Source organism: Ricinus communis, chromosome 4 (genome assembly GCF_019578655.1).
Source record: "Ricinus communis isolate WT05 ecotype wild-type chromosome 4, ASM1957865v1, whole genome shotgun sequence".
Classification (NCBI taxonomy): domain Eukaryota; kingdom Viridiplantae; phylum Streptophyta; class Magnoliopsida; order Malpighiales; family Euphorbiaceae; genus Ricinus; species Ricinus communis.
The window spans coordinates 12771903-12784612 of NC_063259.1; the positions used below are offsets into that span (position 1 = coordinate 12771903).

Genomic DNA, 12710 nt, shown 5'->3' on the forward strand with positions numbered 1-12710 from the left:
AATCCTATAAGAGGAGTATATTTGGGAGTATGAGAAAACAACTTCGTAACAGGGGTATATTTGTAAATATAAGAAAACAACTCCGTAAGTGGGGTATATATGTGAGTATGATAAAATAAACCCAAAAAAGGGCTATGTTTGTGAATATGAGAAAACAACTCTATAAGAGGGGTATATTTGTGATAATGAGAAAACAATCTTGTAAAAGCGATATACTTATGAATATAAGAAAACAACACTGTAACATAGGTACATTTGAAAATATTCAAAAAAACATCCCATAAAGCGGGTATATTTATAAATATTAGAAAATAACTCCGTAAGAGAGATATATTTGTGATTATGGGAGAACAATCCTGTAAAATGGTACATTTGTCTATATGAGAAATAAAACCCATAAGAGGGGTATATTTGTAAATATGAGAAAGGAATATTAAGAAGGTTATATTTGTGAGTATGAGAAAACAATGTCATAAGAGGGGTATATCTGTAAGTATGAAAAAGCAACCCCGTAGGAGGGGTATATTTGTCAATATTAGAAAATAACTAAGTAAGAGGGATACATTTGTGTGTATAAGCAAACAACCCTGTATAAAAGGTATACTTTTAACTATGAGAAAACAACCCCGTAAGAGGGGTATATTTTTAACTCTGAGAAAACAACCCCCTAAGAGGTGTATATTTTTAACTATGAGAAAACAACTCCATAAGAAGGGTATATTTATAAATAGTAGAAAAGAACCCTGTAAGAGGGGGTATATTTGTGAGTATGAGAAAACAACTTCATAAAAGAGTATATTTATTAATATGAGAAAATAACCCCGTAAGAGGGGTATATTTGTGAGAATGAAAAAACAATCACATAAAAGGGGTATATTTATGAATATTAGTAAGAAATCCCAAAAAAGGAGTATATTCATGAATATGAGAAAACAACCTTATAAGAGGGGTATATTTATGAATATCATAAAATAACCCACAGGAAAGGTATATCTCTAAGAATGAGAAAACAATCACGCAAAGGGTTATATTTATGAATATGAGAAAATAGCCTTATAGAAGGGGTATATTTATGAATATAAGAGTACAACCCAGTAAAATGGCTATATTTGTGAGTATAAGAAAACAATCTCGTAAACGGTGTATATTTATAAATATAGAAGAAAACCCCATACGAGGAGTATATTTGTGAATATGAGAAACCAACCCTATAAGAGGGCCATATTTGTAAATTTTAGAAAATAACCTCGTAAGAGGGTATATTTATACATATTAGAAAACAACCCCATAAGAGGGGTATATTTATAAATATTAGAAAATAACCTCGTAAGAAGGGTATATTTTGTGAGTATAAGAAAACAACCGCGTAAAAGGAGTATATGTATCAATATAAAAAAACAACTTTGTTCGTGGTGTGTATTTGGGAGTATGAGATAACAGCCCCGAAAAAGGGGTATATTTGTGAATATTGGAAAACAACCCGTAAGAGCGGTATATTAGTCAATATTAGAAAACAACCCCATAAGAGAGGTATATTTGGGAGTATGAGAAAAGAACTCCGTAAAAGGGGTAAATTTATTAATATTAGAGAATAACCCTGTAAGTATGATGTATTTGTGAGTATGAGAAAATAAACCCGTAAAAGGGATATATTTGTGAATATGAGAAAACAACTACGTAAGAGGGGTATATTGTCAATATTATAAAACAACTCCGTAAAAGGGATATATTTATGAGTATGACAAAACAATCGTGTAAAAGGAGTATACTTATGAATATGAGAAAACAACACCATAACATTGGTATATTTGAAAATATTCGAAACCATCCCCGTAAAGGGGGTATATTTCTAGATATTAAAAAACAACCTCCTTAGACGGGTATATTTGTAAATATTAGAAAATAATTCCTTAATATATTTATGGGTATGAGAAGCAACCCTATAAAAGTGGTAAAATTGTCTATATAAGAAAATAATCCCATAAGTAAGGTATATTTGTGAATATGAAAAAACAACCCCGTAAAAGGGGTCTATTTGTGAATATAAGAAAAGAACGCTAAGAGGGATATATTTGTCAATATTAGAAAGCAACCCTGTAAGAGGGGTATATTTGTAACTATGAAAAAACAAGCTTGTAAGAGGGGTATATTTATAAGTGTTACAAAACAACCCCGTAAGAGGGGTATATTTTTCAATATTATAAAACAACCTTGTAAGAGGGATATATTTGTGAATATGAGCTAACGACCCTGTAAATAGGTATATTCTTTACTGTGAGAAAACAACCCTATAAGACGGGTATATTTGTGAGTATGAGAAAACAATCACGTAAAAGGGGTATATTAATGAATATTAGAAAATAACTCCATAAAAGGGGTAATGTTTATGATTATGAGAAGACAACCCCGTAAGAGGGGTACATTTGTGAATATGAGAAAACAACCCCGGTAAGAGGGGTATATTAGTGAATATGAAAAGACAACCTTGTAAGAGGAGTGTATTTGTCAATATGAGAAAACAACCCCGTAAAAAGGGTGTATTTATGAATATGACAAACAACCCCGTAAAATAGGTATATTTATGAATATGACAAACAACACCACAAGAAGGATATATTTATGTAGTTGAGAACATAACCCCGTAAATGTGGTATATTTGTGAGTATGTAAAAACAATCCTGTCAAAGGGGTATAGTTGTGAAAATGAGAAAGCAACTCCGTAAGAGGGGTATATTTATAAATATTACAAACAACATCATAAGTGGGGTGTAGTTGTAAATATTAGAAAACAACCCCGTAAGAAGAGTATATTTGTAAATATTAAAAATTAACCCCTTAAGAAGGGTATATTTGTCAGTATGACAAAACAACCATGTAAAAAGGGTATATGTGTCAATATAAGAAAACAACTTCATAAGTTGAGTATATTTAGGAGTATGATATAATAGTCCCATAAAAGGGAGATATTTGTGAATATGAGAAAACAACCCTGTAAGAGGTATATTTGTCAATATTAGAAAACAATCCCATAAAAGGGGTATATGTTTCAGTATGAGAAAACAACCCTGTAAAAGGGGTATATTTGTCAATATAAGAAAACAACCCCGTAAATAGGGTATATTTATTAGTATGAGAAAAAAAATCTATAAAAAGGGTATATTTTTTAACATGAGAAAACAACCCCGTAAGAGGAGTACTGTTAATATTAGAAAATAACCCCGTTAGAGGGGTATAATTGTGAGTATGAAAAAAATAATCCCGTAAAAGGCATATACTTATGAATATCAGAAAACAACACTGTAACATGGGTATATTTGAAAATATTCGAAAATATCCCCATAAAGGGGGTATATTTGTAAATATTAGAAAACAACCCTCTTACACGGGTGTATTTGTAAATATTAGAAAATAATCCCGTTATAGGGATATATTTATGAGTATGAGAAGATAATCATGTAAAAGGAGTATATTTTTCTACATAAAAAAACAACCCCATAAGCGGGGTATATTTGTGAGTATAAGAAAATAGCCCTCCTAAGTGGGGTATATTTGTGAGCATGAGAAAACAACCTCGTAAAAAGGTATATTTATCAATATGCAAAAATAACCCCGTAAGAGGAGTATATTTGTGAGATTGAGAAAATAATCATGTGAAAGGGTATATTTATGAATATTAGAAAGCAATCCCGAAAAAGGAGTATATTTATGAATATGAAAAAACAACCCTGTAAAAGGGATACGTTTGTGAATATCATAAGATAACCCTATAAGATGGGTATATTTCTGACAATAAGAAAACTATTACGTAAAAATGGTGTATTTATGAATATGAAAAAATAACCATATAGGAGGGGTATATTTATGAATATAAGAGTACAACCCAGTATAACTGCTATATTTGTAAGTATGAGAAAATAATCTTGTAAAAGATGTATATTTATGAATATGAGAAAATAACCCCATAAGAGGAGTATATTTGTGAAAATGGGAAACCGACCACGTAAGGGGCTACATTTGTAGATATTTGAAAACAACCTCGTATGTTTAGTTAGGATTAGGCTTTATTAGAAGAGGTTCACATAAAACAGGCCTTGTCATAATAAGTGGTCCATTAGGCTTAAAGGTTAGACAAAACAAAAGTATAATTTTTAATTGGGCTTAAACTCAATGGGCTATATACATAAATAATTAGTAAATTAGATTAACAACTATAATGTGGGCTGCGCATGAATAAAATGGATTAGACCTAGGTAAATTATGTGTGTTAATTGGTATGTTTCTGTATGAACTGCTTGTCTTTATAGAGAATAATTTCTTAAATAATAAAATTAAAGACTAATATACACAAATAAGGAAGTTGGCTTCCAGATCCTTTTCTAGATTTCTTGGCATAAGTTTCCTTATGGAGTTTGAGAAACTGATGCTTCGCTAAACACGACTAGCAATCTACAGGCAAATGCACCTATCAAATGTCATCTAGCTATGGAAAGTATGAATGTCGTATCCCATGGGAACTGAGAAGCTACTGCTACTATGCTATTCCTATTTCTTAACCGATCAAAAGGTGGTGAAGATCATTAACTAAAAATGATTGAGAATGCAAATGAAAACTAAATTTTAACAAAGAGAATGAAAGTTTGAAAAAGACAATGAGATAAGTTAACCCAATTGGGGATCTTTTTAGCTAGCTGGCTTAAGACAATAAATTATGAATTGATTGATTAAGAATTGCGATATGTGGATGATTTCTTAAATGAATTGCCCTATCTCTTGAGTTAACCAATTCCTAATCCTAAAAATCTAAAGTTGGAATCTCTTTGTAACACCCGGAATTTTTATATATTTAATAATGAGTTTTTATTTAAGTTAATTTTAGCTTTATTTTTATTCGGTTTAATTAGAATGATTTAAATACAAATTTTGAATGTTCATGTTAGATAAATAAATGAGTTATTTTCTATACCCAATTAGTTTGAAATTTTAAGAAATTATTCAAGTAAATTATTTGAGAAATGATTATATTTTGGTTATTCAAAATTTTTCCCAAATGCATATTTATATAAGTAAAATTATATATTGAAAATTTTTGGAAGAAATTATAAAGGATGTTTTTATAAAAGAATTTTGGGAAAATTGGTATTATAATTGATTAGTAGTATTAAATTTTGAGTTGGAAATTGATTATTTAATTTAATTGTGTATAGGATTTAATTGGAGGATTATTTTGGAATAAGGATTAAAAGTATAATGTTATTTTTATGGGGTTTTAATGGAAATTTGTGAGCTTGGTATTTTTGTAAATAATTGTCTGTCAGTTTGCCTGCCTTGTGTTTTGTGCTGAGTGGCGGAGTCGGGAAATAGTGAAGTTTGGGACCCGACTCCCATTGTTTAAATTGTTGAATATTTGAAGTGTTCTTCTGGCAGGTCCTGGACCCGTTTTTACAGGGGGTAATGTTCGTGTTGTAGGGGAGGTTCTGCCGAATTTTCGGTAGTTCCTGAGTCGAGATTCTTAGACAATCAGTCCTAGGAGTCTAGACCTAGGATTAAAGATCGATTGTTTCATCGTTTTGATAAATTGTTTTCCGTGACTAGATTGATTTGTCTGTTCGGCTCGCTCCAACTGAGGCACCGGAGCAGAGCTAGGAGGTCGCCCAATTCTGTGAGTTAAAGTCATTTAATCTTTGCGCTATTGCTAGTCTGATTTTAATATGCTATTTAGAATTTGTGCTTAATATGATTATTAGTATCGCAAAATAAATGATTTCACTTGATTATTAATATTTGAAATAATATAAATATTATTATTAGTATGTTATAATAAGATAAACGTTATTATTTTTCCCCTCACAAATTGCACGTTGTTTTACCTTAAATCTTTAATATTTCTTTCGATATGTGTTGGTTGAGTTCATCAGATAATGATATTTATTATATGTGATGATTGCGAATTGGGAAATGTGGCTTGTAGAACATGCCGCTTGATGGGTTACATCAGGACCGCGTGCGCACCGGTAATGATCATGGACATAAGGTTATTATGGATTTGTTTGCCCTGATCGAGCATTGCTCTCTGGGCTGAGTTCAGTTGATTGCTGGAGTTAAGGTCCCTGATCGAGCTTGCTCTCTAGGCGCCGGCTTATTTGGAATTCAAGTGTTCAGGCTGGAGGTAAGGACCCTGATCGAGCTTGCTCTCTGGGCGCCAGACCTGTTGGATTAAGAGAGCCGAAAGGCTATTAGAATTTGGGGTTAGGGTTCTACTGAGCCACTCGTCCCGTAAAAGTAAATATATATTTTTATTTATTTATTTATTATGGTATTTGATTATAATGTGATTTGTATTTACGTGCATGGTTTGATATACTGATTTGAATAATCTATATTTTCTGAGAAGAATGCAATAGTCCCCAGATTATTTGATTTTAACTCACTCTCGAGATTGACAGTCTCCATTTATGTTTTTTTCAGATTCGTGACTGTTAGTTCTCCCGCGACTCTTATTCAGTAACCCGACTCCTTCATCATCGGGTGATGTATTTGATTTGGTATGTAAATTGGTAAATCTTAGATTCTCCGCAGTAGTAATAGTAAATGTATAAGTTGTAATTTTCTGAGCTTCGGGTCTCGCCTAGTTTTTCTGGTAGACCGAAGTAATTTTGTAAAGTGTAACTATTAAGATAATTTGTGGTTTTAATAATATTAATTTGAGATGAGATTTGTTTAAGTCAGTGAGTGTCAGGCTTACTACGGGTTTAATACAAATCACATTATAATCAAATACCATAATAAATAAATAAATAAAAATATATATTTACTTTTACGGGACGAGTGGCTCAGTAGAACCCTAACCCCAAATTCTAATAGCCTTTCGGCTCTCTTAATCCAACAGGTCTGGCACCCAGAGAGCAAGCTCGATCAGGGTCCTTACCTCCAGCCTGAACACTTGAATTCCAAATAAGCCAACGCCTAGAGAGCAAGCTCGATCAGGGACCTTAACTCCGGCAATCAACTGAACTCAGCCCAGAGAGCAATGCTCGATCAGGGCAAACAAATCCATAATAACCTTATGTCCATGATCATTACCGGTGCGCACGCGGTCCTGATGTAACCTATCAGGCGACATGTTTTACAAGCCACATTTCCCAATTCGCAATCATCACATATAATAAATATCATTATCTGATGAACTCAACCAACACATATCGAAATAAAGATTAAAGATTTAAGGTAAATCAACGTGCAATTGGTGAGGGGAAAAATAATAACGTTTATCTTATTATAACATACTAATAATAATATTTATATTATTTCAAATATTAATAATCAAGTGAAATCATTTATTTTGCGATACTAATAATCATATTAAGCACAAATTCTAAATAGCATATTAAAATCAGACTAGCAATAGCGCAAAGATTAAATGACTTTAACTCACAGAATTGGGCGACCTCCTAGCTCGCCCTTGCCTCGATTGGAGCGAGCCAATGCATGATCAATCTAGTCACGGAAAACAAGTTATCAAAACGATGAAACAATCGATCTTCAATCCTAGTTCTAGACTCCTAGGACTGACTGTCTAAGAATCTCAACTCAGGAACTACCGAAAATTCGGCAGAACCTCCCCTACAACACGAACATTACCCCCCGTAAAAATGGGTCCAGGACCTGCCAGAAGAACACTTCAAATATCCAACAATTTAAACAACGGAGTCGGGTCCCAAACTTCACTATTTCCGACCTCGCCACTCAAAGACAAAACACAAGGCGTAAACCGATGTGACATTTATTTACAAAAATACCAAGCTCACAAATTTCCATTAAAACCCCATAAAAATAACATTATACTTTTAATCCTTATTCCAAAATAATCCTCCAATTAAATCCTATACACAATTAAATTAAATAATCAATTTCCAACTCAAAATTTAATACTACTAATCAATTATAATACCAATTTTCCCAAAATTCTTTTATAAAAACATCCTTTATAATTTCTTCCAAAAATTTTCAATATATAATTTTACTTATATAAATATGCATTTGGGAAAAATTTTGAATAACCAAAATATAATCATTTCTCAAATAATTTACTTGAATAATTTCTTAAAATTTCAAACTAATTGGGTATAGAAAATAACTCATTTATTTATCTAACATGAACATTCAAAATTTGTATTTAAATCATTCCAATTAAACTGAATAAAAATAAAGCTAAAATTAACTTAAATAAAAACTCATTATTAAATATATAAAAATTCCGGGTGTTACATTCTCCCCCCCTTAAAAAAAATTCGACCTCGAATTTTAAAAGAAAAGGGGCTACACTCTAAGACTGAAACTAATTAGGAACCTCTCATCTCCACTCGGCTTCTCGGAAACTTTTGCTCGGCAGAAATAAACCACAAGACTCATCGACAAAACCCTTAAATAAAACTGGCGAACCTGAAAATCCGCGATCCTCACTTACTACTCCTCGGAAACCAAATCTTTACTTACATTCACAAATTGAGGATCCACCACGAAAGGATCGAAAATATACTTCCTCAACTCAGACCTACGAACAACTGGATTTAACCTCAGAGAACATTACTAATACTTGGCGGCAAGTCCAACTTACATTCCACCTCACCAACCTGCCGACAAAACCAAGGGTTTCCACACAAGGAGGGCCAATTCCGATCCTGCCAAAAATCCACTAACCAAATTTCCTTCCTAATGACGTGTCCCTTGGACGAACAGAAAAATCCTTAACATCTACATCACATCATCCACGACATACCATCCATCTGATCGCATCAACCGATATAAACCATGCCATCCTGACACAAGATTCCTCTTTGACTGAAATCCAAAAGCCTCCCTTATAATCTAACATGGGGACTACAGCTCGACAGACTTACTCTCTCAGCAACTACTCGTCATCGAGAGAATCCTAAGCTAACACCATTTACTTGAAAGATTACATCTTCACTTACTTTATAATCATCACTGATAAAAACTTTATTATCTTGAAAAACACTTTTACAAAATCGTAAAATCTCTAGCCATTTTTCTTTATATAAAATTCTACAATATCGCGCGCTAGGGTGATGATGCCCCCTATCACCAAGGGTTGCAATGCACGATGTATGATGCATGTCCTAAAATGAATTTATGCATGCCTAACAGTGAAATGCCATAATGCATTCTTACGGGACTGGGCGCAATATTGTATTTTAAAACACTTGTTCTACTTAGAAAAATAAATAATGTTCGCTTAAGTTTCTCTGGATTCTGAGTGTCCGAAAACACTCCTGCCACCTTTCTTAAGCTTCTTACAACCACAAAACTCAACCATAATAGCTGACATCTGCTCGACTTCCCAGGCACTACCTTAGGCGCTACTCAAAAAGACGATGCCTGATGCGATGACGAGGCAGCCCATGACATGACTGCAACCACGCTCTACACTAAAACTGACTGCGGTGCCCACCATCGAAACAACAATCAAAGCTTCTAAAGGCGGACTGCACTAATCACTTGAAGAAACAGCACGAGTCTATCGTGCTTCAGATCTTCCCATCGCTACAAAGCACATTCTCAGCACAGCACCAAAAACAAGCTCACAAGAAAGGAAAGACTGACTCTCTAACAGTGAAGGCTAAGACACTGGAGTCAATGAAAACAACAAGACAAACTTGATCCTAACTCCGCAGTACCAAGAAAAATCTTAACTTAGGTCGAAGGAAATCTAAACCTAAGCTCTGATACCAACTTTGTCACGACCCACTTTGGGGGCCCGTGACCGGCACTAGGGAATGGGTAGGCTTAAGGCCACCGAAACCCGTAGTAAGCCTTACCAACCCGCAAATCCATATATACAATTAATCAAATATAAAGTAGTCATAATTGTCTTGCATAATAAATCATCATACTACCAACAGGAGTCAGAATAGTTATATAAATTTTAAAATTTCCTACTGCGGATACTCTAGAGTAAAAATGACAAGTATAGAAGTACAAGATAATTACAAAAGTCCGAAGAAGAAGAAGTCGGACTGTCGAATGTGCGATGGCGGCACTAGGGAATGGGTAGGCTTAAGGCCACCGAAACTCGTAGTAAGCCTTACCAACCTGCAAATCCATATATACAATTAATCAAATATAAAGTAGTCATAATTGTCTTGCATAATAAATCATCATACTACCAACAGGAGTCAGAATAGTTATATAAATTTTAAAATTTCCTACTGCGGATACTCTAGAGTAAAAATGACAAGTATAGAAGTACAAGATAATTACAAAAGTCCGAAGAAGAAGAAGTCGGACTGTCGAATGTGCGATGGCGAAGGTCTTTAACTATCACCTGAAAAAAATTACAACTGAGACTGTCAGTCTCGGGAGTGAGATAAAATCAAATAATCTAGAGACTATTGCAGTCTTCACAGGAAATATTAATTATTCGAATCCATATATCAAACCCTGAACATAAACAGAAATCATAATGTCATCATACCATAATGAAATAAATAAATAAATAAAAATATCTTTGTTTCTTTTCTTTTCGGGACGAGTGGCTCGGTAGAACCCTAAACCCCAAATTCTAGTAGCCTTTCGGCTCTCTTAATCCAACAGGTTTGGCACCCAGAGAGCAAGCTCGATCAGGGTCCTTACCTCCAGCCTGAACACTTGAATTCCAAATAAGCCGGCGCCCAGAGAGCATTGCTCGATCAGGGACCTTAACTCCGGCAATCAACTGAACTCAGCCCAGAGAGCAATGCTCGATCAGGGCAGACAAATCCATAATAATCTTATATCCATGATCATTACCGGTGCGCACGAGGTCCTGATGCAACCCACCAGGTGGCATGTTCTACGAAAGCCACATTTCCCAAGACACAATCATCCATTTAATAATATCATTGTATAATGAAATCGTTCAACCATATCAAATTAATGATTAACAATTAAGAGTAAAACATCAGGCAACTCAGGTGGAAAACTGATAATATTTGGAATTAATATAACATTACTGTAATAATACTCATATTATCTTCAATAATTAATAATCCAGTAAAATTATTTACGTTGGGATATTAATAACCATGTTAAACATAAACTTCCAAAATAGCATATTAAGATCAGACTTAGCAATAGTGCAATGATTAGATGACTTTAACTCACAGATCTAACGCGTTCCGTAGTCCGCTCCTACGCCTCGGGTGGAGCTGGCGGGAAGGCTGAATTATCTAATAACAAAAGACATACAATTAATAGACATTCGAAAATTTTTCCTAAACTTAGACCCTAAGGTCGACTGCCTAGAATTAAATTAGACTCGAGGATTCTGCCGAAAATTTGACAGAACCTCCCCTAAATTACGGATATTTACCCCCCGTAAAAACGGGTCCAGGACCTGCCAGAAGAACACTTCAAATATCCAACAATTTAAACAACGGGAGTCGGGTCCCAAACTTCACTATTTTCCGACTCCGCCACTCAGCACAAAACACAAGGCAAGCAAACTGACAGACAATTATTTACAAAAATACCAAGCTCACAAATTTCCATTAAAACCCCATAAAAATAACATTATACTTTTAATCCTTATTCCAAAATAATCCTCCAATTAAATCCTATACACAATTAAATTAAATAATCAATTTCCAACTCAAAATTTAATACTACTAATCAATTATAATACCAATTTTCCCAAAATTCTTTTATAAAAACATCCTTTATAATTTCTTCCAAAAATTTTCAATATATAATTTTACTTATATAAATATGCATTTGGGAAAAAATTTGAATAACCAAAATATAATCATTTCTCAAATAATTTACTTGAATAATTTCTTAAAATTTCAAACTAATTGGGTATAGAAAATAACTCATTTATTTATCTAACATGAACATTCAAAATTTGTATTTAAATCATTCCAATTAAACCGAATAAAAATAAAGCTAAAATTAACTTAAATAAAAACTCATTATTAAATATATAAAAATTCCGGGTGTTACACTCTTCCTAACAATTGATTTTAGAATAGCATTAGTCTCTAAATTACCACTAATAGGAATGTCTAGTTCTTATTCCAGTAAGTTATTATACTTACCTCTAAGATGCAAATCACTTAATCACAAAAGCAGTTGTCCAAACTCAATTGAATTTTTCAATTACAAAGGAGTTATCAAATTGATTCAACAATGAAGAAGAAACAATAGATTTTATTATACTTGAATGAAAACTACAATCTTAAATCAACAATTCAATCAGTTAAGCATAAAACAAACCTAGCATAGCTAAAGATGACCCCCAAATGGGTCTAACAATATTGGTACACATATCCATGATTAAACTAATACAAGAATCGAAAAGAACATGAACACCCTTTTCTCAAATGGTGGAAATGTTATCCCTTCTTGAATAACTCCGGATCCAATCTCTACAGATCAAGATCTCCTTCTTCTTTTCTTTGAATCTTTAAACCAATCCTCAAGAACAACTATTTGGATGATGTTGAAGTGGAATTCGTCTTTATTTTCCTCCTTTAGATCATGTGGAAGGTTGCTCTCAAAGTCTGTCATAAATACCCCAAAGTTCTCTCTCTAGAATCCCTCTCTTCTAGAATATCTTGCTCTCTCGTTTTCTATTCTTTTAAATTAGGTTTTGGGATCCAACAGGGCTTGGATTTGGGTCGTGCTAGATCCTTGTCGTGTTGAGCTAAAATTGT

At 33.4% G+C, this 12710-nt stretch overlaps 1 long non-coding RNA gene across 1 annotated transcript; it reads right to left on the bottom strand.

The window, feature by feature from the left end:
- Positions 1-10293: 10293 nt before the first annotated feature.
- LOC125369721 lies at positions 10294-11368 on the bottom strand. Its single transcript, XR_007215406.1, has 2 exons — positions 11161-11368; positions 10294-10342 (listed from the first exon to the last, which is right to left on the bottom strand). It is a non-coding gene; the product is annotated as an uncharacterized LOC125369721 (long non-coding RNA).
- Positions 11369-12710: the final 1342 nt, after the last annotated feature.